The sequence below is a fragment of the Mya arenaria genome, chromosome 2 (genome assembly GCF_026914265.1).
Source record: "Mya arenaria isolate MELC-2E11 chromosome 2, ASM2691426v1".
NCBI lineage: Eukaryota > Metazoa > Mollusca > Bivalvia > Myida > Myidae > Mya > Mya arenaria.
Genome location: NC_069123.1, coordinates 7,550,958 through 7,577,244, shown reverse-complemented (window position 1 = coordinate 7,577,244; position 26,287 = coordinate 7,550,958). Strand labels below are relative to the sequence as shown.

General features: G+C 42.4%; 1 long non-coding RNA gene and 1 pseudogene across 1 annotated transcript; one reads left to right on the top strand and one right to left on the bottom strand.

The window, feature by feature from the left end:
* Positions 1-26,287, bottom strand: part of LOC128205825 (ferroxidase HEPHL1-like) — a 322,009-nt pseudogene that overhangs the window by 287,479 nt on the left and 8,243 nt on the right.
* LOC128246090 (uncharacterized) lies at positions 22,408-24,441 on the top strand. The gene is made up of 4 exons (XR_008263233.1): positions 22,408-22,474; positions 23,118-23,230; positions 23,454-23,513; positions 23,875-24,441. It is a non-coding gene; the product is annotated as an uncharacterized LOC128246090 (long non-coding RNA).

The window sequence follows — 26,287 nt, the reverse complement described above, 5'->3', positions numbered from 1 at the left end:
GAAGGTATCTTCGGAACCAAGAGTGATAGGAGCTTGGTTCTGGTATTGAAATTTACGTCTCACCATACCCTACGTCACGCGCACGTCGGTGCATCGCTGGCCTTATTACGTGACCGTTTCCATTCGCCTATAACGTTATTTTATACACTAAAATGCAGCACAAAATGCCGTAAAATGGGGTTGGCAATCTCGAAGATATCTCAGCATCCCTACACGTGATCAGGCTGGGACCAATTTTTCCATGTAGGGGACGCTAAACCCTTCAAGATGCACCCCTTGGGGTGTGCGGGATGATAGTTTTTGACTGGTTTCAACAGCGTCAAAGTACGCGCAAATTCGCGACATTTCGTACACAAAAACGCGCTCCCATATAGCTACTAAGGGGGAGCTAATCTCGAAGGTATCTTCGGAACCAAGAGTGATAGGAGCTTGGTTCTGGTATTGAAATTTACGTCTCACCATACCCTACGTCACGCGCACGTCGGTGCATCGCTGGCCTTATTACGTGACCGTTTCCATTCGCCTATAACGTTATTTTATACACTAAAATGCAGCACAAAATGCCGTAAAATGGGGTTGGCAATCTCGAAGATATCTCAGCATCCCTACACGTGATCAGGCTGGGACCAATTTTTCCATGTAGGGGACGCTAAACCCTTCAAGATGCACCCCTTGGGGTGTGCGGGATGATAGTTTTTGACTGGTTTCAACAGCGTCAAAGTACGCGCAAATTCGCGACATTTCGTACACAAAACGCGCTCCCATATAGCTACTAAGGGGGAGCTAATCTCGAAGGTATCTTCGGAACCAAGAGTGATAGGAGCTTGGTTCTGGTATTGAAATTTACGTCTCACCATACCCTACGTCACGCGCACGTCGGTGCATCGCTGGCCTTATTACGTGACCGTTTCCATTCGCCTATAACGTTATTTTATACACTAAAATGCAGCACAAAATGCCGTAAAATGGGGTTGGCAATCTCGAAGATATCTCAGCATCCCTACACGTGATCAGGCTGGGACCAATTTTTCCATGTAGGGGACGCTAAACCCTTCAAGATGCACCCCTTGGGGTGTGCGGGATGATAGTTTTTGACTGGTTTCAACAGCGTCAAAGTACGCGCAAATTCGCGACATTTCGTACACAAAACGCGCTCCCATATAGCTACTAAGGGGGAGCTAATCTCGAAGGTATCTTCGGAACCAAGAGTGATAGGAGCTTGGTTCTGGTATTGAAATTTACGTCTCACCATACCCTACGTCACGCGCACGTCGGTGCATCGCTGGCCTTATTACGTGACCGTTTCCATTCGCCTATAACGTTATTTTATACACTAAAATGCAGCACAAAATGCCGTAAAATGGGGTTGGCAATCTCGAAGATATCTCAGCATCCCTACACGTGATCAGGCTGGGACCAATTTTTCCATGTAGGGGACGCTAAACCCTTCAAGATGCACCCCTTGGGGTGTGCGGGATGATAGTTTTTGACTGGTTTCAACAGCGTCAAAGTACGCGCAAATTCGCGACATTTCGTACACAAAACGCGCTCCCATATAGCTACTAAGGGGGGAGCTAATCTCGAAGGTATCTTCGGAACCAAGAGTGATAGGAGCTTGGTTCTGGTATTGAAATTTACGTCTCACCATACCCTACGTCACGCGCACGTCGGTGCATCGCTGGCGTTATTACGTGACCGTTTCCATTCGCCTATAACGTTATTTTATACACTAAAATGCAGCACAAAATGCCGTAAAATGGGGTTGGCAATCTCGAAGATATCTCAGCATCCCTACACGTGATCAGGCTGGGACCAATTTTTCCATGTAGGGGACGCTAAACCCTTCAAGATGCACCCCTTGGGGTGTGCGGGATGATAGTTTTTGACTGGTTTCAACAGCGTCAAAGTACGCGCAAATTCGCGACATTTCGTACACAAAACGCGCTCCCATATAGCTACTAAGGGGGAGCTAATCTCGAAGGTATCTTCGGAACCAAGAGTGATAGGAGCTTGGTTCTGGTATTGAAATTTACGTCTCACCATACCCTACGTCACGCGCACGTCGGTGCATCGCTGGCGTTATTACGTGACCGTTTCCATTCGCCTATAACGTTATTTTATACACTAAAATGCAGCACAAAATGCCGTAAAATGGGGTTGGCAATCTCGAAGATATCTCAGCATCCCTACACGTGATCAGGCTGGGACCAATTTTTCCATGTAGGGGACGCTAAACCCTTCAAGATGCACCCCTTGGGGTGTGCGGGATGATAGTTTTTGACTGGTTTCAACAGCGTCAAAGTATGCGCAAATTCGCGACATTTCGTACACAAAACGCGCTCCCATATAGCTACTAAGGGGGAGCTAATCTCGAAGGTATCTTCGGAACCAAGAGTGATAGGAGCTTGGTTCTGGTATTGAAATTTACGTCTCACCATACCCTACGTCACGCGCACGTCGGTGCATCGCTGGCGTTATTACGTGACCGTTTCCATTCGCCTATAACGTTATTTTATACACTAAAATGCAGCACAAAATGCCGTAAAATGGGGTTGGCAATCTCGAAGATATCTCAGCATCCCTACACGTGATCAGGCTGGGACCAATTTTTCCATGTAGGGGACGCTAAACCCTTCAAGATGCACCCCTTGGGGTGTGCGGGATGATAGTTTTTGACTGGTTTCAACAGCGTCAAAGTACGCGCAAATTCGCGACATTTCGTACACAAAACGCGCTCCCATATAGCTACTAAGGGGGAGCTAATCTCGAAGGTATCTTCGGAACCAAGAGTGATAGGAGCTTGGTTCTGGTATTGAAATTTACGTCTCACCATACCCTACGTCACGCGCACGTCGGTGCATCGCTGGCGTTATTACGTGACCGTTTCCATTCGCCTATAACGTTATTTTATACACTAAAATGCAGCACAAAATGCCGTAAAATGGGGTTGGCAATCTCGAAGATATCTCAGCATCCCTACACGTGATCAGGCTGGGACCAATTTTTCCATGTAGGGGACGCTAAACCCTTCAAGATGCACCCCTTGGGGTGTGCGGGATGATAGTTTTTGACTGGTTTCAACAGCGTCAAAGTACGCGCAAATTCGCGACATTTCGTACACAAAACGCGCTCCCATATAGCTACTAAGGGGGAGCTAATCTCGAAGGTATCTTCGGAACCAAGAGTGATAGGAGCTTGGTTCTGGTATTGAAATTTACGTCTCACCATACCCTACGTCACGCGCACGTCGGTGCATCGCTGGCCTTATTACGTGACCGTTTCCATTCGCCTATAACGTTATTTTATACACTAAAATGCAGCACAAAATGCCGATAAAATGGGGTTGGCAATCTCGAAGATATCTCAGCATCCCTACACGTGATCAGGCTGGGACCAATTTTTCCATGTAGGGGACGCTAAACCCTTCAAGATGCACCCCTTGGGGTGTGCGGGATGATAGTTTTTGACTGGTTTCAACAGCGTCAAAGTACGCGCAAATTCGCGACATTTCGTACACAAAACGCGCTCCCATATAGCTACTAAGGGGGAGCTAATCTCGAAGGTATCTTCGGAACCAAGAGTGATAGGAGCTTGGTTCTGGTATTGAAATTTACGTCTCACCATACCCTACGTCACGCGCACGTCGGTGCATCGCTGGCCTTATTACGTGACCGTTTCCATTCGCCTATAACGTTATTTTATACACTAAAATGCAGCACAAAATGCCGTAAAATGGGGTTGGCAATCTCGAAGATATCTCAGCATCCCTACACGTGATCAGGCTGGGACCAATTCTTCCATGTAGGGGACGCTAAACCCTTCAAGATGCACCCCTTGGGGTGTGCGGGATGATAGTTTTTGACTGGTTTCAACAGCGTCAAAGTACGCGCAAATTCGCGACATTTCGTACACAAAACGCGCTCCCATATAGCTACTAAGGGGGAGCTAATCTCGAAGGTATCTTCGGAACCAAGAGTGATAGGAGCTTGGTTCTGGTATTGAAATTTACGTCTCACCATACCCTACGTCACGCGCACGTCGGTGCATCGCTGGCGTTATTACGTCACCGTTTCCATTCGCCTATAACGTTATTTTATACACTAAAATGCAGCACAAAATGCCGTAAAATGGGGTTGGCAATCTCGAAGATATCTCAGCATCCCTACACGTGATCAGGCTGGGACCAATTTTTCCATGTAGGGGACGCTAAACCCTTCAAGATGCACCCCTTGGGGTGTGCGGGATGATAGTTTTTGACTGGTTTCAACAGCGTCAAAGTACGCGCAAATTCGCGACATTTCGTACACAAAACGCGCTCCCATATAGCTACTAAGGGGGAGCTAATCTCGAAGGTATCTTCGGAACCAAGAGTGATAGGAGCTTGGTTCTGGTATTGAAATTTACGTCTCACCATACCCTACGTCACGCGCACGTCGGTGCATCGCTGGCCTTATTACGTGACCGTTTCCATTCGCCTATAACGTTATTTTATACACTAAAATGCAGCACAAAATGCCGTAAAATGGGGTTGGCAATCTCGAAGATATCTCAGCATCCCTACACGTGATCAGGCTGGGACCAATTTTTCCATGTAGGGGACGCTAAACCCTTCAAGATGCACCCCTTGGGGTGTGCGGGATGATAGTTTTTGACTGGTTTCAACAGCGTCAAAGTACGCGCAAATTCGCGACATTTCGTACACAAAACGCGCTCCCATATAGCTACTAAGGGGGAGCTAATCTCGAAGGTATCTTCGGAACCAAGAGTGATAGGAGCTTGGTTCTGGTATTGAAATTTACGTCTCACCATACCCTACGTCACGCGCACGTCGGTGCATCGCTGGCCTTATTACGTGACCGTTTCCATTCGCCTATAACGTTATTTTATACACTAAAATGCAGCACAAAATGCCGTAAAATGGGGTTGGCAATCTCGAAGATATCTCAGCATCCCTACACGTGATCAGGCTGGGACCAATTTTTCCATGTAGGGGACGCTAAACCCTTCAAGATGCACCCCTTGGGGTGTGCGGGATGATAGTTTTTGACTGGTTTCAACAGCGTCAAAGTACGCGCAAATTCGCGACATTTCGTACACAAAACGCGCTCCCATATAGCTACTAAGGGGGAGCTAATCTCGAAGGTATCTTCGGAACCAAGAGTGATAGGAGCTTGGTTCTGGTATTGAAATTTACGTCTCACCATACCCTACGTCACGCGCACGTCGGTGCATCGCTGGCGTTATTACGTGACCGTTTCCATTCGCCTATAACGTTATTTTATACACTAAAATGCAGCACAAAATGCCGTAAAATGGGGTTGGCAATCTCGAAGATATCTCAGCATCCCTACACGTGATCAGGCTGGGACCAATTTTTCCATGTAGGGGACGCTAAACCCTTCAAGATGCACCCCTTGGGGTGTGCGGGATGATAGTTTTTTGACTGGTTTCAACAGCGTCAAAGTACGCGCAAATTCGCGACATTTCGTACACAAAACGCGCTCCCATATAGCTACTAAGGGGGAGCTAATCTCGAAGGTATCTTCGGAACCAAGAGTGATAGGAGCTTGGTTCTGGTATTGAAATTTACGTCTCACCATACCCTACGTCACGCGCACGTCGGTGCATCGCTGGCGTTATTACGTGACCGTTTCCATTCGCCTATAACGTTATTTTATACACTAAAATGCAGCACAAAATGCCGTAAAATGGGGTTGGCAATCTCGAAGATATCTCAGCATCCCTACACGTGATCAGGCTGGGACCAATTTTTCCATGTAGGGGACGCTAAACCCTTCAAGATGCACCCCTTGGGGTGTGCGGGATGATAGTTTTTGACTGGTTTCAACAGCGTCAAAGTACGCGCAAATTCGCGACATTTCGTACACAAAACGCGCTCCCATATAGCTACTAAGGGGGAGCTAATCTCGAAGGTATCTTCGGAACCAAGAGTGATAGGAGCTTGGTTCTGGTATTGAAATTTACGTCTCACCATACCCTACGTCACGCGCACGTCGGTGCATCGCTGGCGTTATTACGTGACCGTTTCCATTCGCCTATAACGTTATTTTATACACTAAAATGCAGCACAAAATGCCGTAAAATGGGGTTGGCAATCTCGAAGATATCTCAGCATCCCTACACGTGATCAGGCTGGGACCAATTTTTCCATGTAGGGGACGCTAAACCCTTCAAGATGCACCCCTTGGGGTGTGCGGGATGATAGTTTTTGACTGGTTTCAACAGCGTCAAAGTACGCGCAAATTCGCGACATTTCGTACACAAAACGCGCTCCCATATAGCTACTAAGGGGGAGCTAATCTCGAAGGTATCTTCGGAACCAAGAGTGATAGGAGCTTGGTTCTGGTATTGAAATTTACGTCTCACCATACCCTACGTCACGCGCACGTCGGTGCATCGCTGGCGTTATTACGTGACCGTTTCCATTCGCCTATAACGTTATTTTATACACTAAAATGCAGCACAAAATGCCGTAAAATGGGGTTGGCAATCTCGAAGATATCTCAGCATCCCTACACGTGATCAGGCTGGGACCAATTTTTCCATGTAGGGGACGCTAAACCCTTCAAGATGCACCCCTTGGGGTGTGCGGGATGATAGTTTTTGACTGGTTTCAACAGCGTCAAAGTACGCGCAAATTCGCGACATTTCGTACACAAAACGCGCTCCCATATAGCTACTAAGGGGGAGCTAATCTCGAAGGTATCTTCGGAACCAAGAGTGATAGGAGCTTGGTTCTGGTATTGAAATTTACGTCTCACCATACCCTACGTCACGCGCACGTCGGTGCATCGCTGGCGTTATTACGTGACCGTTTCCATTCGCCTATAACGTTATTTTATACACTAAAATGCAGCACAAAATGCCGTAAAATGGGGTTGGCAATCTCGAAGATATCTCAGCATCCCTACACGTGATCAGGCTGGGACCAATTTTTCCATGTAGGGGACGCTAAACCCTTCAAGATGCACCCCTTGGGGTGTGCGGGATGATAGTTTTTGACTGGTTTCAACAGCGTCAAAGTACGCGCAAATTCGCGACATTTCGTACACAAAACGCGCTCCCATATAGCTACTAAGGGGGAGCTAATCTCGAAGGTATCTTCGGAACCAAGAGTGATAGGAGCTTGGTTCTGGTATTGAAATTTACGTCTCACCATACCCTACGTCACGCGCACGTCGGTGCATCGCTGGCGTTATTACGTGACCGTTTCCATTCGCCTATAACGTTATTTTATACACTAAAATGCAGCACAAAATGCCATAAAATGGGGTTGGCAATCTCGAAGATATCTCAGCATCCCTACACGTGATCAGGCTGGGACCAATTTTTCCATGTAGGGGACGCTAAACCCTTTAAGATGCACCCCTTGGGGTGTGCGGGATGATAGTTTTTGACTGGTTTCAACAGCGTCAAAGTACGCGCAAATTCGCGACATTTCGTACACAAAACGCGCTCCCATATAGCTACTAAGGGGGAGCTAATCTCGAAGGTATCTTCGGAACCAAGAGTGATAGGAGCTTGGTTCTGGTATTGAAATTTACGTCTCACCATACCCTACGTCACGCGCACGTCGGTGCATCGCTGGCGTTATTACGTGACCGTTTCCATTCGCCTATAACGTTATTTTATACACTAAAATGCAGCACAAAATGCCGTAAAATGGGGTTGGCAATCTCGAAGATATCTCAGCATCCCTACACGTGATCAGGCTGGGACCAATTCTTCCATGTAGGGGACGCTAAACCCTTCAAGATGCACCCCTTGGGTTGTGCGGGATGATAGTTTTTGACTGGTTTCAACAGCGTCAAAGTACGCGCAAATTCGCGACATTTCGTACACAAAACGCGCTCCCATATAGCTACTAAGGGGGAGCTAATCTCGAAGGTATCTTCGGAACCAAGAGTGATAGGAGCTTGGTTCTGGTATTGAAATTTACGTCTCACCATACCCTACGTCACGCGCACGTCGGTGCATCGCTGGCGTTATTACGTGACCGTTTCCATTCGCCTATAACGTTATTTTATACACTAAAATGCAGCACAAAATGCCGTAAAATGGGGTTGGCAATCTCGAAGATATCTCAGCATCCCTACACGTGATCAGGCTGGGACCAATTTTTCCATGTAGGGGACGCTAAACCCTTCAAGATGCACCCCTTGGGGTGTGCGGGATGATAGTTTTTGACTGGTTTCAACAGCGTCAAAGTACGCGCAAATTCGCGACATTTCGTACACAAAACGCGCTCCCATATAGCTACTAAGGGGGAGCTAATCTCGAAGGTATCTTCGGAACCAAGAGTGATAGGAGCTTGGTTCTGGTATTGAAATTTACGTCTCACCATACCCTACGTCACGCGCACGTCGGTGCATCGCTGGCCTTATTACGTGACCGTTTTCATTCGCCTATAACGTTATTTTATACACTAAAATGCAGCACAAAATGCCGTAAAATGGGGTTGGCAATCTCGAAGATATCTCAGCATCCCTACACGTGATCAGGCTGGGATTAATTTTTCCATGTAGGGGACGCTAAACCCTTCAAGATGCACCCCTTGGGGTGTGCGGGATGATAGTTTTTGACTGGTTTCAACAGCGTCAAAGTACGCGCAAATTCGCGACATTTCGTACACAAAACGCGCTCCCATATAGCTACTTAGGGGGAGCTAATCTCGAAGGTATCTTCGGAACCAAGAGTGATAGGAGCTTGGTTCTGGTATTGAAATTTACGTCTCACCATACCCTACGTCACGCGCACGTCGGTGCATCGCTGGCGTTATTACGTGACCGTTTCCATTCGCCTAAAACGTTATTTTATACACTAAAATGCAGCACAAAATGCCGTAAAATGGGGTTGGCAATCTCGAAGATATCTCAGCATCCCTACACGTGATCAGGCTGGGACCAATTTTTCCATGTAGGGGACGCTAAACCCTTTAAGATGCACCCCTTGGGGTGTGCGGGATGATAGTTTTTGACTGGTTTCAACAGCGTCAAAGTACGCGCAAATTCGCGACATTTCGTACACAAAACGCGCTCCCATATAGCTACTAAGGGGGAGCTAATCTCGAAGGTATCTTCGGAACCAAGAGTGATAGGAGCTTGGTTCTGGTATTGAAATTTACGTCTCACCATACCCTACGTCACGCGCACGTCGGTGCATCGCTGGCGTTATTACGTGATCGTTTCCATTCGCCTATAACGTTATTTTATACACTAAAATGCAGCACAAAATGCCGTAAAATGGGGTTGGCAATCTCGAAGATATCTCAGCATCCCTACACGTGATCAGGCTGGGACCAATTTTTCCATGTAGGGGACGCTAAACCCTTCAAGATGCACCCCTTGGGGTGTGCGGGATGATAGTTTTTGACTGGTTTCAACAGCGTCAAAGTACGCGCAAATTCGCGACATTTCGTACACAAAACGCGCTCCCATATAGCTACTAAGGGGGAGCTAATCTCGAAGGTATCTTCGGAACCAAGAGTGATAGGAGCTTGGTTCTGGTATTGAAATTTACGTCTCACCATACCCTACGTCACGCGCACGTCGGTGCATCGCTGGCGTTATTACGTGACCGTTTCCATTCGCCTATAACGTTATTTTATACACTAAAATGCAGCACAAAATGCCGTAAAATGGGGTTGGCAATCTCGAAGATATCTCAGCATCCCTACACGTGATCAGGCTGGGACCAATTTTTCCATGTAGGGGACGCTAAACCCTTCAAGATGCACCCCTTGGGGTGTGCGGGATGATAGTTTTTGACTGGTTTCAACAGCGTCAAAGTACGCGCAAATTCGCGACATTTCGTACACAAAACGCGCTCCCATATAGCTACTAAGGGGGAGCTAATCTCGAAGGTATCTTCGGAACCAAGAGTGATAGGAGCTTGGTTCTGGTATTGAAATTTACGTCTCACCATACCCTACGTCACGCGCACGTCGGTGCATCGCTGGCGTTATTACGTGACCGTTTCCATTCGCCTATAACGTTATTTTATACACTAAAATGCAGCACAAAATGCCGTAAAATGGGGTTGGCAATCTCGAAGATATCTCAGCATCCCTACACGTGATCAGGCTGGGACCAATTTTTCCATGTAGGGGACGCTAAACCCTTCAAGATGCACCCCTTGGGGTGTGCGGGATGATAGTTTTTGACTGGTTTCAACAGCGTCAAAGTACGCGCAAATTCGCGACATTTCGTACACAAAACGCGCTCCCATATAGCTACTTAGGGGGAGCTAATCTCGAAGGTATCTTCGGAACCAAGAGTGATAGGAGCTTGGTTCTGGTATTGAAATTTACGTCTCACCATACCCTACGTCACGCGCACGTCGGTGCATCGCTGGCGTTATTACGTGACCGTTTCCATTCGCCTAAAACGTTATTTTATACACTAAAATGCAGCACAAAATGCCGTAAAATGGGGTTGGCAATCTCGAAGATATCTCAGCATCCCTACACGTGATCAGGCTGGGACCAATTTTTCCATGTAGGGGACGCTAAACCCTTTAAGATGCACCCCTTGGGGTGTGCGGGATGATAGTTTTTGACTGGTTTCAACAGCGTCAAAGTACGCGCAAATTCGCGACATTTCGTACACAAAACGCGCTCCCATATAGCTACTAAGGGGGAGCTAATCTCGAAGGTATCTTCGGAACCAAGAGTGATAGGAGCTTGGTTCTGGTATTGAAATTTACGTCTCACCATACCCTACGTCACGCGCACGTCGGTGCATCGCTGGCGTTATTACGTGATCGTTTCCATTCGCCTATAACGTTATTTTATACACTAAAATGCAGCACAAAATGTCGTAAAATGGGGTTGGCAATCTCGAAGATATCTCAGCATCCCTACACGTGATCAGGCTGGGACCAATTTTTCCATGTAGGGGACGCTAAACCCTTCAAGATGCACCCCTTGGGGTGTGCGGGATGATAGTTTTTGACTGGTTTCAACAGCGTCAAAGTACGCGCAAATTCGCGACATTTCGTACACAAAACGCGCTCCCATATAGCTACTAAGGGGGAGCTAATCTCGAAGGTATCTTCGGAACCAAGAGTGATAGGAGCTTGGTTCTGGTATTGAAATTTACGTCTCACCATACCCTACGTCACGCGCACGTCGGTGCATCGCTGGCCTTATTACGTGACCGTTTCCATTCGCCTATAACGTTATTTTATACACTAAAATGCAGCACAAAATGCCGTAAAATGGGGTTGGCAATCTCGAAGATATCTCAGCATCCCTACACGTGATCAGGCTGGGACCAATTTTTCCATGTAGGGGACGCTAAACCCTTCAAGATGCACCCCTTGGGGTGTGCGGGATGATAGTTTTTGACTGGTTTCAACAGCGTCAAAGTACGCGCAAATTCGCGACATTTCGTACACAAAACGCGCTCCCATATAGCTACTAAGGGGGAGCTAATCTCGAAGGTATCTTCGGAACCAAGAGTGATAGGAGCTTGGTTCTGGTATTGAAATTTACGTCTCACCATACCCTACGTCACGCGCACGTCGGTGCATCGCTGGCGTTATTACGTGACCGTTTCCATTCGCCTATAACGTTATTTTATACACTAAAATGCAGCACAAAATGCCGTAAAATGGGGTTGGCAATCTCGAAGATATCTCAGCATCCCTACACGTGATCAGGCTGGGACCAATTTTTCCATGTAGGGGACGCTAAACCCTTCAAGATGCACCCCTTGGGGTGTGCGGGATGATAGTTTTTGACTGGTTTCAACAGCGTCAAAGTACGCGCAAATTCGCGACATTTCGTACACAAAACGCGCTCCCATATAGCTACTAAGGGGGAGCTAATCTCGAAGGTATCTTCGGAACCAAGAGTGATAGGAGCTTGGTTCTGGTATTGAAATTTACGTCTCACCATACCCTACGTCACGCGCACGTCGGTGCATCGCTGGCGTTATTATGTGACCGTTTCCATTCGCCTATAACGTTATTTTATACACTAAAATGCAGCACAAAATGCCGTAAAATGGGGTTGGCAATCTCGAAGATATCTCAGCATCCCTACACGTGATCAGGCTGGGACCAATTTTTCCATGTAGGGGATGCTAAACCCTTCAAGATGCACCCCTTGGGGTGTGCGGGATGATAGTTTTTGACTGGTTTCAACAGCGTCAAAGTACGCGCAAATTCGCGACATTTCGTACACAAAACGCGCTCCCATATAGCTACTAAGGGGGAGCTAATCTCGAAGGTATCTTCGGAACCAAGAGTGATAGGAGCTTGGTTCTGGTATTGAAATTTACGTCTCACCATACCCTACGTCACGCGCACGTCGGTGCATCGCTGGCGTTATTACGTGACCGTTTCCATTCGCCTATAACGTTATTTTATACACTAAAATGCAGCACAAAATGCCGTAAAATGGGGTTGGCAATCTCGAAGATATCTCAGCATCCCTACTCGTGATCAGGCTGGGACCAATTTTTCCATGTAGGGGACGCTAAACCCTTCAAGATGCACCCCTTGGGGTGTGCGGGATGATAGTTTTTGACTGGTTTCAACAGCGTCAAAGTACGCGCAAATTCGCGACATTTCGTACACAAAACGCGCTCCCATATAGCTACTAAGGGGGAGCTAATCTCGAAGGTATCTTCGGAACCAAGAGTGATAGGAGCTTGGTTCTGGTATTGAAATTTACGTCTCACCATACCCTACGTCACGCGCACGTCGGTGCATCGCTGGCGTTATTACGTGACCGTTTCCATTCGCCTATAACGTTATTTTATACACTAAAATGCAGCACAAAATGCCGTAAAATGGGGTTGGCAATCTCGAAGATATCTCAGCATCCCTACACGTGATCAGGCTGGGACCAATTTTTCCATGTAGGGGACGCTAAACCCTTCAAGATGCACCCCTTGGGGTGTGCGGGATGATAGTTTTTGACTGGTTTCAACAGCGTCAAAGTACGCGCAAATTCGCGACATTTCGTACACAAAACGCGCTCCCATATAGCTACTAAGGGGGAGCTAATCTCGAAGGTATATTCGGAACCAAGAGTGATAGGAGCTTGGTTCTGGTATTGAAATTTACGTCTCACCATACCCTACGTCACGCGCACGTCGGTGCATCGCTGGCGTTATTACGTGACCGTTTCCATTCGCCTATAACGTTATTTTATACACTAAAATGCAGCACAAAATGCCGTAAAATGGGGTTGGCAATCTCGAAGATATCTCAGCATCCCTACACGTGATCAGGCTGGGACCAATTTTTCCATGTAGGGGACGCTAAACCCTTCAAGATGCACCCCTTGGGGTGTGCGGGATGATAGTTTTTGACTGGTTTCAACAGCGTCAAAGTACGCGCAAATTCGCGACATTTCGTACACAAAACGCGCTCCCATATAGCTACTAAGGGGGAGCTAATCTCGAAGGTATCTTCGGAACCAAGAGTGATAGGAGCTTGGTTCTGGTATTGAAATTTACGTCTCACCATACCCTACGTCACGCGCACGTCGGTGCATCGCTGGCGTTATTACGTGACCGTTTCCATTCGCCTATAACGTTATTTTATACACTAAAATGCAGCACAAAATGCCGTAAAATGGGGTTGGCAATCTCGAAGATATCTCAGCATCCCTACACGTGATCAGGCTGGGACCAATTTTTCCATGTAGGGGATGCTAAACCCTTCAAGATGCACCCCTTGGGGTGTGCGGGATGATAGTTTTTGACTGGTTTCAACAGCGTCAAAGTACGCGCAAATTCGCGACATTTCGTACACAAAACGCGCTCCCATATAGCTACTAAGGGGGAGCTAATCTCGAAGGTATCTTCGGAACCAAGAGTGATAGGAGCTTGGTTCTGGTATTGAAATTTACGTCTCACCATACCCTACGTCACGCGCACGTCGGTGCATCGCTGGCGTTATTACGTGACCGTTTCCATTCGCCTATAACGTTATTTTATACACTAAAATGCAGCACAAAATGCCGTAAAATGGGGTTGGCAATCTCGAAGATATCTCAGCATCCCTACACGTGATCAGGCTGGGACCAATTTTTCCATGTAGGGGACGCTAAACCCTTCAAGATGCACCCCTTGGGGTGTGCGGGATGATAGTTTTTGACTGGTTTTAACAGCGTCAAAGTACGCGCAAATTCGCGACATTTCGTACACAAAACGCGCTCCCATATAGCTACTAAGGGGGAGCTAATCTCGAAGGTATCTTCGGAACCAAGAGTGATAGGAGCTTGGTTCTGGTATTGAAATTTACGTCTCACCATACCCTACGTCACGCGCACGTCGGTGCATCGCTGGCGTTATTACGTGACCGTTTCCATTCGCCTATAACGTTATTTTATACACTAAAATGCAGCACAAAATGCCGTAAAATGGGGTTGGCAATCTCGAAGATATCTCAGCATCCCTACACGTGATCAGGCTGGGACCAATTTTTCCATGTAGGGGACGCTAAACCCTTCAAGATGCACCCCTTGGGGTGTGCGGGATGATAGTTTTTGACTGGTTTCAACAGCGTCAAAGTACGCGCAAATTCGCGACATTTCGTACACAAAACGCGCTCCCATATAGCTACTAAGGGGGGGCTAATCTCGAAGGTATCTTCGGAACCAAGAGTGATAGGAGCTTGGTTCTGGTATTGAAATTTACGTCTCACCATACCCTACGTCACGCGCACGTCGGTGCATCGCTGGCGTTATTACGTGACCGTTTCCATTCGCCTATAACGTTATTTTATACACTAAAATGCAGCACAAAATGCCGTAAAATGGGGTTGGCAATCTCGAAGATATCTCAGCATCCCTACACGTGATCAGGCTGGGACCAATTTTTCCATGTAGGGGACGCTAAACCCTTCAAGATGCACCCCTTGGGGTGTGCGGGATGATAGTTTTTGACTGGTTTCAACAGCGTCAAAGTACGCGCAAATTCGCGACATTTCGTACACAAAACGCGCTCCCATATAGCTACTAAGGGGGAGCTAATCTCGAAGGTATCTTCGGAACCAAGAGTGATAGGAGCTTGGTTCTGGTATTGAAATTTACGTCTCACCATACCCTACGTCACGCGCACATCGCCTTCCATAATCTGTTACTTGAGTGGAACCGATTATCTATTGTAAAATTGGAACCGATTCCCAACACTAGTTAGCACACTAGAGGTCACATTTATGACTGTATGTTCATGAAACTTGGTAAGAATGTAAATATTAATGATCTCTAGGTCATGTTCGAATCTAGGTCATGTGCGGTCAGAAACTAGGTCACCAGGTGAAATAAAAGGAAAAGCTTGATGAAACTTGGTCAGAATGTTACCCTCAATAAAATCTTGGAAGAGTTTGATATTGAATCATCTGGGGTTAAAAACTAGGTTACAAGGTCAAATTAAAGGAAAAGCTTGTTTATAACACTATAGAGGGCACATTTATGACTGTAAGTTCATGAAACTTGGTCAGAATGTATATGTGGATGAGAACGTGATTTTGATCATTGTGGCGCTTACGTGAATAACGAGAAAAGGTGAGAATAAAATCGCGCATTCTCGTCCCCTTGATGTTTTATGGTATTTTCGAGCTTAAAACTTATTTATTTGTTGTCAACATAAAAAAACGTCAATTTCGGCAATAGACCCTCTGCAACACTATTTGTTGACATTTAGTTGATCATAAACTTTTAACTTGTGTTTAATTTACAGAAAGAGTTGGTCAGCTGTTCGGCTTTTGGACTTTGGTAACTACGTTTGTATGACGGTAAGGTGCAAACATTTCTGGCTGATGATGTGAGGCGTTTTTATGCCCCCACAAAGTGGCGGCATATAGGGTTGCCCTTGTCCGTACGTACGTCCGTACGTACGTACGTACGTACGTCCCGAAGATTGTTTCCGATCTAATTCTTGAAAACCGTTTGTCCAATCCTCACCAAACTTTAAACACATGTTTGTGACCATAATATCTTGATCAAGTTCGATAGTCATGGAAATCGCTTTAGTCATTTAGGAGTTACGGCCCTTTTTGCCAAAAATACTTCAAAAATATATGTTTCCAATCTAATTCTTGAAAACTGTTTGTCCAATCCTCACCAAACTTTAAACACATGTTTGTGACCATAATATCTTGATCAAGTTCGATAGTCATGGAAATCGCTTTAGTCATTTAGGAGTTACGGCCCTTTTTTGCCAAAAATACTTCAAAAATATATGTTTCCAATCTAATTCTTGAAAAGTATGTGTCCAATGTGGATCTAACAAGTTTTTTCCTGCCTGAATGGCGCCATATAACCTATACAGTCTTGCGATGCCGTAAAACCCAACTCAACTCAACTTATCCTATATGTGCAGATTATCCTGAATAATCATTATGGCTTATTTTCTGTGACAAAAAATCGAAGTGGGGGCATCCGTGTCCTATGGACACATTTCTAGTTTTTAACATTGTTTGCATTTAAAAATATTGATCTTGTTCCAAAATGTGTTAAAAACTACTTGCGGTTTTTGTTTTTTGTTGTTGTTGTTGTTGTTGTTGTGTAGTATTTTTTTGGATATTTTTTTTTCGGGTGGAGGGGACTCAGCCCCTTAAACCGTCTTCTATACAGAATACTTATACAGTCGAACCCCGTTGGCTCGAACTCGCTTGGCTCGATTTCATCGTTGGCTCGAACTGGATCTAAATGACCAATTCCTTAATACTAATTGTTTAAATTCCCGCTTGGCTCGAACTACCCGAGACTCGAGGTATTTTCGCCGGTCCCTTAGAGTTCGAGTCAACGGGGTTCGACTGTATATATATATATATTGCTAAACACTTCTACAAGGGCTATATGCCTCTATAATTGTCAGGATTATCATAATTTCCCTTCTTATGTACTGGTACATGGATAGACAGAATCTATCTTCTTGAAAATAGTCCCGAACATAAATATACGATTAAAAAATTTAATCTTATATGGAAATAAATAATTAAAACCATATTGAAAATGACCCGCTTATAGCTCACCTGTTGAAGCCTTATTAAACTTTCAACATTAACTACCTCTTTTATTTCATAGGCTCCAATTTTGGAATTTAATATGTTATTATCTATGCTGTCAACATCATTGTTAGAATTGTTGACAATACGATTATCTCGGATTGACGTGGAAGACAAACCAAGGTTATTTCGGATTGGAAAATACGCAAACACTTGGAAAGTTACATGCGTCGTAAGCGATGTGATACATTCGCTCTATAAACATAACTTGTGTTGTCTTTGCTCAGAAGTACGTACATGTATTACACAATTTGTGATAATAAAATGTTAAAGGCAATCAAGAATATCAGTACTTATTTACTCCCGATATCGAGTGTTTTTTTCATTTTAAATAATGCATGCAATGATCGTTGCATAATCGTAAGTGACGTTGTATTAAGTCGTAATTAAACACCATGGCATGAAATGTCACAACAAGCCATTTCTTTATTTATATTATACTCAAAGTACGCGTAAATCGAGCTATTGACGACAATAATTTCCCTAAATGAGTTGAAGACAACACTAACACAATAATGATCAAGACTGTTAAGAAAGACAGGATTTCATTATTTACATCCATGGCGTGTACGTAGGACGACAACGTCCGTCATCACCAGATAGTAGTGTGAACGTTGAGACACGTAGCCGAAAATACGTTTCTTAAAGTAAGAAAATGATTTGGAACGTTGTGTCCATTGGTATTAATGCTGATACAAAATGTGAAAATTCATGTTTATCTTACAACATACAACGCACTGGCACTAACACTGTCAGAATATCAAATGTCTTTTACGTGTGTATTTCAGATATGACGCTTTCGTTGAATGTTTAGATCATAAACTACAGCATATATGTCAAAATGTATTAAAATGTCATATGACCTCAAAACCATGGTAAATCTTTAGATGTGATGTTCGTTTCCTGAGCCTTATCCATTGCACGTATGATTGACGCTATAAATACAAGATTTTGAACAATTATATATATCTGATATGTTCATTAATACTACAAACGGCTTGTTCAATAAAATGACTACCGCTGTTCCTGTATTCACTCTGGTCAGATAACTGCGTTGTTAACTGCACTATGTGTAAACAATATTTACCTCCCTTTATAAAGACATCATTGACGCAAAATTGGTCTTTTCATCTTCAGTGAATTGAATATATATGCTTATTTTCAGACATTAAGGAAACAATTTGTACATTTTATTTGAATGTTTTAATCTATATATATAGTTTATAAGATTGTGCATGTAAATATATTCTAGCAAAAAATGTACGCGTTTATACTAATTTAGCAGCAAGCATCAACTTAAAACTTATTATAAATGTTTTCACAATTACATGTGTAATTTAGAGCTGTCTTCACGGAGGTATTCATCCTAAATGCAAAACGAAAGTATGTGTAGTATAATATCAGGAGTGCTTTCATTGCAAATAGTTCACGTATACTCGTTGTGTGACCTTATGTTTAAGCCTATATAGCAATGTATGCATTTGTCCGTTCCTTGGCACCATTTGTTTCTGATATTGCTGATAAAGGTGGAATTATGTTTATAACTGCGGTCTAAATTCAATGTTTTTTCGACGCATGACATCCAATTCACATGCCATTTTTCGTGAATTTAAAAAAATGCTCTTAGTAGGGAGTTGGAGCGAGAATTTCTAGCAAGCAATTTGTATCTAACTGTCCAATGTGCCTAAACATCTCATTGAATTCACAGTGTGTTTTTCTGCTTGGGTGCTTAAACACACCACTATATTTTTCCCAATAAAACGTTGTGTAACTCATATGGATGTGAAGCTAGCAGTCTGGCAGTACGTGGTTATTATGGAAAGCAAGATCAAGAAAGAAACAGTCAAAACAAGGTCGCAGCTTGCAAAGATCCTGATGAATTTTTTTATAATAGACGATCCTTCAAATCCATTCTTATGACGTACGATTAGGGTCTTTATTGCCGATGCGGCATCATGCTAATGTAAAATAAGCCGATGCTGCATCGGCAAAGCCCATGCAGCATCGGCAAAGCCCATGCAGCATCGGCAGACTGAAGCAGCATCGGCAGAGCATCATGCTGCATCTGCAAAATAATACTTGAGCATCATGCTCAAGAACAATAAAGACCCTTTCGTACGCGCTAACGTAAAATAAGCCGATGCTGCATCGGCAAAGCCCATACAGCATCGGCAGGCTGAAGCAGCTTCGGCAGAGCATCATGCTGCATCGGCAAAATAATAATTGAGCATCATGCTCAAGAACAATAAAGACCCTTTCGTACGCGCAATGCGCATAACTTTTTATGTGCTATTTTTAGCATCGGCACTTTAGGGTAAATCCAAATTTATTGCAATCAGCGCATGCAGACCATTAGAAACTCATAAATACAAATTTAAAGATGATATAAATCTGTTTTGGTACAATAAATACAATTGACGCGTGTTTATGTCTTAATTCGTAGGTTAAGGGCAGATCCCATATAACTGGTCAAGCAAGTTGCAACTTGACCCAAAAATATAATTATATACATGTACAGTAGACACATTATAGTTTTTTTTTCGTTAATCAATTATCCAGACCAAAACCATTTTAATCTTTCATAAATAGAAATTTATCATTATTAAGCTTGATTGGGCTACACGCATTTTACGTTCATTATCTATGACCAGTGTTTTTTTAAAAGTGTATGTCATATTTACATTTTGGTTTTATTTGATAACCTTCATAGCATTGAAATAAGAAGGGACAGACAGAGGTCTAAATTTAACATATTTCTAATTATCTGATTATTTTAGTTCCTGAGAAACTGAAATACGTACTTTCAAATGCACTTTTCCGTTTAATTATAGGATATGTCAACCTCGGTAATTTTTAGCATTTATGTAAAAATCAGCGCCTTTGAAAGGTTCAAATACCTGTGTATTGGACTGTGCGATATTGCCTGTTTATGGCCCTTCTCGGAGGGGTATTGATATCTGATCGGCAAGATATCCATCGCTTTGTCCATCGTTTATGACATGTTTAATTGTTTAATAATATAATTATCATTTTATACTTACGTTTTATAGACATTTGATCACATACATTTTTCTGTTGTGCATTAGTGTAGTCTAATTACAGCGTTTTACAACGTTGCAACACCGTAGCAAGAACTGGATATAACATAAAGAATAGTTAAATCATACATGTGGTGTGACATGCAATTGATGCAAATATAATAAATATGTATATGGTAAAACTGGAAAAACCCATTAAAATATATAGATTTCATAAACGTGACTGTGAAGAAATAAAACATATGCATATAAAATAATGATACAAATGTAAAACCAGATAAAAAAAATAGTCGAAATCTTGTAGCACATAATTGTATCTTTTATGTAACATGACCGATCGTTCTCTTTACCCTCCGACCATATCTTTTATAGCCCAAAGTAAAAAACAAACCTCTTTTTTTGAGCAATTACAGGAAACATAACTATTTGTTTAGGCCTAATGTTCTAAACAAAATGATTTATAAGAATACAAAAAAGAAAGCGTTAAAAATGTAAGGGATTGATTCCGAATAAGTACAACAAAGTAAATAATTTATCATAATTTAGGATTTACTTTGAATTGAATTATAAAATAGATTCTGTTAGTATAGCCTCGAAAAATATAAGAGTTTCCGTGATAACAGCGATGTATTGCGTCTTGCACAAAATTTGCCAGTGCGTTCCAAATCAATAGTTCCTGAAAGTTTTGAACATAAAAAGTTATCGTCATTATACCCCATTCCCTCGTATGTCTTATTGTAGCGTAGTCCTTGCGCGTGGATGGAGTAAGGTCTTGACGCCATATTCTTGAACACAACTTCAACTGTGTCGCCTACTTTCGCTTTAATGAAGGGTCCCAAAACTCCAAGTTGAATCTCGTCAGCGGAGCGGACCTTTTCCTGTGTAAAGGTGCTGTCTGTGAACTCTCGGTAGAGGGACTTTGTATATATACTGCCGATAAATTTTCCCTCCTTTTGCACTCGTAAATGCTGGTCACTGAAATGATAAGGTTACACTTTTTAGACTCAAACAGGGTATGCAACAATCCAAGTTTGATTTTTATGTCAAAATCCGAGAAATAATATGAAATGAATGCACTTTAATGCAGTTGGATGTACTATTTCCTACTAAAATGGCTCATTTTTTATTGCGGTTGATCTCCCGCCCAAATTTACTCATCAAACCCTGTATTTTTTTGTATTTTTTTTAAAAAGGGGCGTACTTTTTAAATTGCATTCCTTAACCGCGCCCTTTGTAAATCAAAATCCTAAGTTCCCTGTCAATTCAGAGCTAAGGACTACTTGCATTCGAATTTTGAAATTTAAACGTCACCACCGGTCTTTCGTACAAACGCTACGTGCACGTCTACGCGTGGACAACCGTAAGAGCAATGCTTCATCCATGTCGATACTTGTGCGTGTACAGGTGGACCGATACTTGTGCGTGTACAGGTGGACTACCATAAGAGAAGTACTTCATCAATTGACTACCGTAATAGCAGTACTTCATCAATGTCGCTCGTTGTACGTGTACGAGTGGAATACCATGAGAGAAGTACTTCATCCAGGTTGCTACTTGTACGTGTACCAGTGAACTACCTTAAGAGAAGTACTTCTTCCAGGTCGCTACTTTTACAAGTACGAGTGAACTACCGTAGGGAAGTGTTTCATCCAGGTCGCTACTTGTACGTGTACGATTAAACTACCTTAAGAGAAGTACTTCTTCCAGGTCGCTACTTGTACGTGTACGATTAAACTACCTTAAGAGAAGTACTTCTTCCAGGTCGCTACTTGTACGTGTACGTATGGACTTCCGTAAGAGAAGTACGTCATTCAGGTCGCTACCTGTACGTGTACCAGTGGACTACTGTAAGAGAAGTAATTCATCCAGGTCGCTACTTGAACGTGTTCGTATGGACATTCGTAAGAGAAGTAATTCATCCAGGTCGCTACTTGAACGTGTTCGTATAGACTTTCGTAAGAGAAGTACTTCTTTCAGGTCGCTACTTGTACGTGTACGAGTGAACTACCGAAGGAAGTACTTCATCCAGGGGCGCGTTTCAGAGACGATCGTTAAGGCGATCGTTAGCTGATTTTGGTAGTACGACCAAAATTACCGATCGGCACCGTTTCAGAGACGCAACGTGCACCTGCTTTATCGTTAATTTTGCTCGTAAACCTACGACCAGTAAGAGGCACTCGTTAACTTAACGATCAAGATGGCGGATGAAGATTTTCGCCATATCAAAGTATACTTTTACTTTTTACCAACATTTGAGAGTTTAATATTGCGTGTAGCATGTTCGCTGGTGTGGAATTTATAAACTATGTCTAAAAATAGCTGAAAACAGTACGACAATGATCTATTTTCGCCGTTCTGTCAAAAAAAGGATTTTAACTGTAGAAGATGTAAGCTTTTTGTTATATTTAGTAAATGTGCTGATATTGTGTACATCTAAAACATTGAATATGATGTAGAATTTGATTTGGTTCCATTGCTGTTTTATATGTTATGTAAAACATTTTCTTGAAATTTTTCTATTTCGGATGATTTTTAATTCGGATAAATAAATGTCTGTACATATTTTGTTGTAATATTACCGGTCTTTGTGGCATGTAGTCAGTGAATTATTAAACAGTGTTACCATTTTATCATGTCAGGATATAACATTATTATTTTTCTTATTTTTGCACATCTTAAACTAGCTAAAGAACTTCAACGAACACGTTATATATTACCTTTTTGGTTGTAAACATCAAAAAAATAAATATCAACATTAAAGTTATGGAAGCCAGAACTAATCTAAAACTGATGCTAAATATATATAAATATACTGTACAGTAATGTAAACAACACTGTCACAACAAATAAGTTGATTATTGGCTACTTTAATACCATGAACACTATCGGGTGACAACGTAATCATTTTAGTTCACCTTTACTTGTAATTGAAACTTGTTTTAGTAAGGTATCCTATGGTTTATGTAGAACTCTGTAGTATAGTACATATGTGAGTTTTCAACTGACAAAGGTTAAATCTTGTCTTTTCAGTCATACCATTTGATGCCAAGTGTACAATAAAAACTGAAATGAAAATTGACAGCAGAAGTGTCATGGTCTTGGTGGAAAATGCTGTGCTCTTCATTGACCTCTGTTTAATAATGGTATGGAAAAGGGAATTAAATTCTAATGTTGGTTTTATGAATAATATAAGAGGTATATTCAACATATGAACACATAAGGACTAATGTAGAAACTGAACTGCAAAACCATATTATATATCTGCAGTTAATGTACAGGCTATGTACAAATGCTTATTGATATAATATGTTTTCATTTATTTAGTTTTTTTGCTTGTTAAATATTTGTTTTAGTTAATTATTTCAGGCTCATGATAAAAAAAACTACCAGGAATGCTTCAAGATGGCAATGGAGGGCAGTGTAAAAGTAGGTAGGAAATGATAAAATGCAATAGGATATAAACAAATTTTATGAATAATACAATAAGATGATGTTGGGCATCTTACTTTGAGCAGTTAACTGGTATAACATAATTGTTATTTAACTTATATGAACATTAAACAAGAAATAAAAAGTGACCAGAATGGTGTTTACATGTTTTCTTAAATACCCCACTTATTTCTTTTTTCAAAAGACAATAATTATCATAAAATATGCATACTATTTCAGTTGAAAATGGGAATGTAAATTATGTGTTACTTGTAGTTTAACCATTAAAAGGCGTTTTCATAAATGTATTATATTGTGCTGTATTAAACAATATTTTATAACTTTTTGTCTTTTTCAGGACACTGAGAAATCACAATGTTTCAAACATCTAGAATATGCCCAGAGTCAGTCTTCAAGATACTCACCTTAAAAGTTCCAGTGTGATTTAGGAGACTTTGTCAGAACAGTACATTATACCTACATACACTGGAGATACCAGACCCAACAGATAACTACAGATATATTTAAACAGAACCTGAAATTAATTGCATATCCCAATACAGCATAATACTTTAAACGGTTAAAAAGGCAGTGAGGCATTTGTGTGTAATCTTCATTTAATATTTGAAATTTCTTTTTCCTTTTTTTTTTGATTTTGCATTTAAAAGCCATTAGCATTAGATTTTTCAAAAATATATGTATTTTTATACAGTTTCAACTGTGATGTATATCGAGTTGTACATGTTTCCTCTAAGGATTAAAACACTTTTGAATTATATAGGAAAATTGAAATGATACATTTATTCAAACTTATGATAAAATATAAAACACACACTACCATTGTTGATCATGTAAACCTTCATACTATCTTTTATAGAAATTATGTGAATCTTTTGATATTTCTAAATACATTTATTTTTACTTTTACTGGCTCATGTTTAAACACAGAATGCTATATAAAGTGTATACTCACTTGTATATCATAACATGATTGAAATAGATAATAGATAATATTTGCATGAAACTCTGAACACTTAACCACTATGGCAATCGGCACCAGTTAAGATACTTTTTGTTGAATAATGTGTTTTGATGAGACCAGCTTGTAAAATAGCTGTATTTCTTTTAGTCATTTTGTGAATACCTGAATTATCCTCGGGATCTATCTCAGTCATACAGATCCCAAGTACCGGTTAGGGCAATGTGTCATGTACCGCATCAGGGGAATCGGGTCAGCAGTGCAGAGAATTGGGCATTAAAATGTTGCTATTGGTTCGCCATGTCCAGGATCGGGTGTTAACTTAGGGTTTTTACCTTGACTCCGACAATGGACCGCGAGCTATGGGGCGGAATACGCGGGGGAATATGACCCCTGTGGGTGATTGCATGGTTCTATGGGTTTATATAATCTGAGGTGAGATATCTGAGTTTCACACCTGTAGGTAGTGGTTAAGACACATGTTAGGGGATTACTTATATTCCTACGACTCTACCGGCTGGGTTGAACTTGAACTTATCGGATTTTCTGGTAACACCAGGAGGCCGACCAAGGGAATTGGAGGTGGCTAAACCCTAATAGGAATTCGTAAGAGTACGCGCGAAGGGGGAGATTTGACGTGGTTCATAATGACAAGATGGTTGAACCTGAATCATGCAGCCCCGGGGGCGAAAGTTAGGAAGGCTTAGATAAACCGTGGGGGTAAAGTTTGATGGTCCTCTAATTGGAAAGTATTTGAAGTCTGAGAGGCGGGTAGCTAGGTTTGTTTGTGCAAATAATGCCAATTTGTCGGTCAAATGGTTAGCTCAGAGAGGTAGAAATGCTTCCTCTGGTAGTAACTTCGAGAGGGGTGGGGCACGTTCGGGGGTCCGTCCTTTTGGAAAAGGGATGGGTGCTTTATCTGTCGTACAAGAGTAGAGATTTCATTTTTGCCGAGGCTGAACAGTCTCCGGGCCCAAAATAAAGTTCAGAGAATTCTCCCAGGTAACGTTTGGCCAAACAGGCTGTTTCTGTGTCTGATCCACGCCTGGTACAGGTTCAACCATTCGTTGTCATGGTATCTCTAACTGAAAATGGGGCAAATATGAAGGTTTAGGTGCCTAATTCAGAGGATGATGTAGTCACACCGCCAGTGGGGTCTGCAGAGTCCGCACTCTTAGAGGGAGGGCAATGAGGGTCATTATTGGTGGTAGATTTGCCTGGGGGAAGTTTCCCGAAGACGGGTAATAATTCAAATTGGGGGGCGGGTAATAATTCAAATTGGGGGGCGGGGTGAGACTAGTTCTTGTCTCCCTCGGTTGGCAAAAGCAACTCAAGTGCCATATCTGTGGTTGCATATTGTTTTTAATTATAAATTATTTAAAGTGGCCATTCCTCAACTACCGATTATTCTAACAATGCATTTAGGTCCTCTCGAACATATAGAAAATATACAAACATAATCTATACATGTACAATGAACATGAACATTTTCAATCATTTAAAATGCGAACATTTGGTAGGCAGCAGAGATTATTGTTGAATTATAACCTACATTTTCAGTCTTTGATTAGTACCAAGACTAGTCGTTATTAAGATTTGTAGTTTAACAATTTTACAGAAATGACATTTAATTTGGTTCCCCGCCTTCTCAAATTGGGTCTAAGACATTTACAACATATAAGATACAATCTCAAAGATCAAGCTGGGCGGAGAAAGCGAAACAGGTTATACACCAGGGGCGTAGCTAGCCCTTTATTCATGTGGATTCATATAATTATGCAAGGGGGGGGGG